The 6,000-nt window shown below is 34.6% G+C and overlaps 1 pseudogene; it reads right to left on the bottom strand.

The window, feature by feature from the left end:
* Positions 1 to 352: 352 nt before the first annotated feature.
* LOC120138243 lies at positions 353 to 5,062 on the bottom strand (annotated as a pseudogene).
* Between the last annotated feature and the right edge of the window lie 938 nt (positions 5,063 to 6,000).

The following is a 6,000-nucleotide window of genomic DNA, read 5'->3' as shown; positions in this document are numbered from 1 at the left end:
GCACGTTTGTTTCACACCTCTGAATAATTCAATGCTGACTGATTCAACTAAACAGTGCTAAATAATTCAACACAAAAATACATTCTGAATGATTCAGAGTCATTATCTAACAACATGTCACTCAAAGCTAATTCATTCAGAGACTGAATTATTCAACATTTAAATCATTCTTCTGAAGTAAACAAACAACCCCTTATTTCCTTATGATTTTAATAAGATCTGCCTTTATTTAAAAGATGAGTAGAATAGCAAAACTTCAAGTCTCATCAAAATCCTAAAAAGATATCGATTTGAATGAATTTCCCATCCATCATATGTGACTCAATCTCAAGCCGTAACTAGACGTGCAAAGGATTTTAAAGGCAATAACACTTTCCATTACAAATTATGGAACACATAAGAGAAGCTGATGATACAACAACAATGGTCTCACGAGAGCTACACGAAATGTGTCAGTTTTTTCAAGTCGCTTGTAACCATTTATGTATATATGACCTGAACACAATTTTTTTTAAACAACTTTACAGTGGGAAAAACATAAAAATGACTAAAAGCTTTGTCAATGTTAAGTTGCACTTGCATAAGACTCGTGGCTTCAATCATGCGTTTTTTTCATTCATTCATTTTTTAATATAAGCTTGTGCCAGGAGGAGGAAATAAGCCATAACCGAAGCGCTTTGAGGTGGGACGCGGTGATTGAGATGGCAAAATTCACTCTACCACTTATCATAATCTGGCTTAGCTACCTAATACCTCACCTGATTCATTTATTTATGCAAACCAGCTCAAGAGAGATGTAATTCTTGGAGCTCTTTTGTAAGTTTTACGGCTTCTATTGAGCTTTTGCAAGGGTTCGGCTAGATACACCATGCAACAGTTTGACAAATCCGAGAAAACTTAGCTTCCCATCAGTGTGCCTAATCCAGTCATTAAGAACAGCATGAACAGGAACGGATGGACTCAGTCCAAGCTCCTGAAAAGCAATGGTAGAGAAGCTAGAGATTAGTCTTTCTGTTGCTTCAAAGCTTGCAAGCATCCCAAGAAAGGGAAACAAAAGAAAGAAATGGAAACTTCTTGCTCAAGATAACATGGAACATTAAAAATCTGCAATGTTAAACTTATAAAAACGAATTTTGCTAATGAGCGCCTGAGGGCACTGTTCAAAGTATGGATAAATTTATTGACAACTACATTTCATATAATGCTATTACAATAAACAGTAAATTAATTGCACTCATTAGAGAGAGTGCCTAGAAAAACATTATAAGAAACTATAATGATCTACGCAACTTTCACTCTTTCTTTTTTCTTTAAGTACTTGTGTCGTGCCGTGTCGAAAACATTTTGGAGCATACGGGTGCATAATCATCCAAACCCTCCAAATGAATGAAAAATCTATGGAAAAAACTGAACATATTTGGGTGGCACACATATCCATGCCCAACACTCACATTCATGTCCAAGTAATAAATATCACCATCAATAGTAGTTGGAAACATTTACAAAAAATAAACGAGAATTAAATGAGGCTTAACTGCAAGGGATTTTATACGGACTGCACAACTCTCTTAATTAGAATTGATGCTAACTAGCAAGAAAGTAATATTTTTTTAATCTTTTCTCTCAACAGTATTTGTTCTCTCCCTACTTTCAATGTTTCTTAACAGTGAAGTGCCATAGCATGTGTAGACCAAGAATAAGTTCATAAGAAAGTTGAAAGGGCAAATCAATTTCTAAAACAGGTGAAAATTGAAGTATGATTCTTATAAAGGACCAAAATATAAATGCCATACATACGACTCATTAAGTTTTTCATGCCTGTCAACCTACCCATCTTATATATAATGTGAAAAATGTTGAATAATAAGAATTAAATAATCATCCAAATGAGGCATAGATGCAAGAAGTATCCTGGGTCATGCAAGTTAAGATCAACATACCGAAGCTAGTTCTTCGATGACAATAGGTCTGTTTCCGTCCTTCTCAAAGAGTTCATAAGCACAACGTGCATGTTGTTCCCACCAGTCAAGAGCCTCTAGCTGATGAACACTTAATGCAGCTGCACAGAATTCATCAAAGTCCATCCGTCTGTATTGAAGTGTATTTAGCTACCACAAACGGAAAAAGTGTACACAATTAGAGATTCAGACCACCACTTAAATTTTATACACATTTCCACTACACCACCACCACCCAAAAAAAAAAAAGATGAAGCACCTACTGATGCAAGGAACTCAGGGATGCAAGATTCCTTCATGGCATCTGTTGCATTTTTTATCAGAACCTAACCAGACCAAAGAACTAAATAACTTACAAGAAACTGCTGAAAATTTTCAAGATTGTGTGTGTAAGTGTCGGGTTAGGGGGGAAGGCAATCAACCGCTTTAATATTTTCTAAGCTTATAGTGCCATTTTTGTTTGATTCCAATAGTTGAAACTGCTCCTTCAAATAAAATAGCTCATTCGCAGTCAAGGTTTTAGACAGGGCCTGCAAAAATACCAATGAAAGGAAAATAAGCAAATCAAACAGTATCGAAGCTACAAATCCCATGCAGAATGAGGGAAAAGTTTACTATAAAAAAATGGGAAACCTATCAGGGGTAACTGGAGAAGGCTTCAAGCAATAAAAACATCTGCCTGTAATAAAATTAGTAAATTGAATATCTAATAGACGTACTAATTTTTCTGGAAAATAAAAGCCTACCCGAAGTCTATTGTTAACACCGAAGAGTGATATAAAATAGAATAATGTTGATATATATCACCATATACATACCCTTAACGCAGCCTTCCGAAGAGATGAAGAGCGCAGGTAAGCCTTCAAGAGTTTGAATATCTGTATATCCAAGGGCACTTTCACATCGTTACACGTTTTTATCCAGGGATGACCTGTACCAAGAAATTGTGACTAATATTTCAAGAACATAAGAATGATGAGTATAACAGAAGATGAGGCACTCACTCGAGGCTTGGGCAGCAGTCAATCTTTTCCTTGGGTCCTTATTCAGTAAGCGCTTCACAAAATCCCTAGCCTCGGAAGATAGAGATGGCCAAGGTGCTTCGTCAAAACTTGGATCAGCTTTTAGAACAGCTCGAAAAATCCCAGACTCTGTTCGTGCCCAAAATGGTCGACTACCACACAAAAGAATATAAGCAATCACACCTATACTCCAGACATCTGCTTCTGTACTGTAAGACCTATGTAGAACTTCAGGTGCTACATAGTATGCGCTACCAACAATGTCATTAAGCCTTTCATCTGAAATGGAAAAGGAAAACACAAACAAGTTAATCAAATAACTGAAGTAGTATAGCTTAAGCAAAAAAAAAATTGAGCACAAACCTGGTTTCACAAAATCAGACAAGCCAAAGTCTATGGCCTTCAATTGTGAACTTTCATCCTTTGACTTAAACAAGAAGTTCTGAAACACAAAAATAGCAAAATTAGAGATAATATTATGCAGGTAATTTTTTATTATATAAACATTAAAACCTTGTGATGCTAAAAGGATGAAATTGCAATATACTGTAAGGGAGCACAACCAAGAAAATAATCAGTAGCTCTTTGGCTATTGATTTGGTGACTGACAGCAAAACCAGAATATTTGGCCCAAGTTATCCTCAATGAAACCCTTACATAAACCATAGAAATCTTATATTGGACCCCAAAACCAGATACCACTCAGTAAACAATATCAGAAACCTTATCAGAATCGGAAAGAAATTCACCTCAGGTTTAAGATCCCGGTGCACAACCCCCTGAAGATGGCAGAAGGCAACAACATTAAGTATCTGAATCATCACAGCCTTTGCATCATCCTCAGTGTACTTTCCACCCCTGCATGAATAGAAGCATTCACTTTAATCAAATCCGAAGTTCATTCATCCTCAAACTCCTATATTGGACTCAGAAGCAGCTATTATTAGAAGAAATACCTTGAAAAAATTCTATCCAAGAGCTCCCCTCCTTCACATAACCTGAAAGACACATAGTAACTAATTAGAACTGACCAAAAGAAAACACACGATCATCATCAAACCCAGTGATCCCAAACACAACAAACCCAAAATTAAGTTCATGTTTTCAAATGGTACTTACTCCATAACTATGTAGACATTATCATGGTCCTCATAGGCGTCGTAGAATTGTACTAAATTGCTATGTCCAGAAAGAGCTCTTTATATTTTTACCTCCCTTCTAACATCTTCAATAGCAATTGCAGTGGTCATCTGTCAACAAAAAAGCAAAATCAACAATCACAACACGTCAGTTCAAGGCATAAAAATGATACTCTCCGGAAATAAAATTGTAGAAGACGCTGTATTCCACACATAACTCCGTAAGTTGAACATATTTAATTTTGAGCTATGATCATTTCTATACTCTGTTAAACAATTCCAGTAAACTCAATATTTAAATTTAGTTTATGAAATCCTTCGAAGTACTTCTCAACGGATCCCATTTCTTCAATGTCAAAGGTTTAAACTCAAATCCATAAACACAAAAAGAACAAAGTCCTGAAAATAAAATAAAGTATATAAAAACAAAAATTAAAATGAAACCTTCGCTTTAGGTATAACTTTAACGGCAACCTGTTGTCCTTTAAGCTCTCCTTTCTTAAACTTCGCCGCACAGGTATAACCGAAATGGCCTCTTCCTACTTCGTCTCCGAGCTCATATTTACTCCCAAAGTGCTTCGAAAACCCGAAGCTCTTATCCAGTCCAGTACCGTTGGCTCCCGCCTCGCTTCCTTCGGGAATCGCGGCCTCATTAGGCTTCACAGACCCGTGCCTCCGAGCAAGAACGGCCCTAATGTGTTTAGCCGGAGACGGAGGAGGGAACGGCCTCCTGAAAAGCCGTTTCGGAGTAAGGGTTAGACTTACGGTGGATACGGTTATTCCGGGGAGGGATATGGGTATTTCTAGAATCAGGAGGAGAAAAAGAAGGGTTCGGGGAGGGTTTGGAAGTGCAAAGACCCATTGAAGTGTAAGCCTATTTCTCTATTTCCCCCAGAGAATCTCTCCTCAAAGCCTTAAACCATTTCAAAGGAGTAAAATATTGAACTGGAAAAATAAAAGAAATTATATGGAAAACTGAAGCTTTTGTTGTCTATGGTGTTTGGAAGTGCTTATTGGAGAGATAAAAGGAGCCCATATGATTATTAAAACGAAACGACGAGGTCTTAACTTTTTCGCTCATTAATAATTATTTAAAACAGTATTTTTTATTCGTCATAAATATAACAATTATAGATTATATCATTGATATTGGATTGTTCCAAATTTTGTAAATACTGATCGTAATTATTATATTACTGGGTAAAGTACATAAATGGTCTCTAATTATAGTCTATTATTTTATTATTTTTTTTACTGTTAAATGTTACAAAATGATATCATTATTATAGGATATTGTTTTGTTTAATCCATTTACTACTAAAAAAATTACAAAATAATCTTCTGACTATTTACCTGTTTCAAATTTTTCTTTTTTCATTAAAAATTGATAGACGTTTGAGCTGAACATTAACATGTTTATTGAGATATGACAATCTTTTGAGATTTTTTTTATCAGATTTTGTCATATCCTAGTCAACATGTTAACGTCCTACTCATATTACAATTATTTTTTAAACGAAAAATGATGAGTTTGAAACAAGAATAGTTGAGTGACCATTTTGTAAATTTTTAATAGTCAGATGACTCACAAAGTAATATCCTATATTTAAAGTAAAATTTTATAACTTTTAATAATTAGATGATTCAACAAAATATTATTATATAATCAAAGACTATTTGTATATTTTACTCTATATTAATCAATTCAACGTTGAATTGATTTAAAATATATTTTATTAATTATATAAAAATATTACTTTTCAAAATTCTCAACTCGGTACTCTTTAATTAAAATGTAAATTAATGTTTTTCATCATATTCAGTGTAATATTTACTTTTATATACTAATTAATTTCAGAAAGTAAATTCAAAATTTTTTCC

This window comes from Hibiscus syriacus, unplaced genomic scaffold (genome assembly GCF_006381635.1).
Source record: "Hibiscus syriacus cultivar Baekdansim isolate YM2019G1 unplaced genomic scaffold, ASM638163v2 tig00110678_pilon, whole genome shotgun sequence".
Classification (NCBI taxonomy): domain Eukaryota; kingdom Viridiplantae; phylum Streptophyta; class Magnoliopsida; order Malvales; family Malvaceae; genus Hibiscus; species Hibiscus syriacus.
The sequence above is the reverse complement of the archived record's forward strand: the minus strand, read 5'-3'. Positions and strand labels throughout refer to the sequence as shown.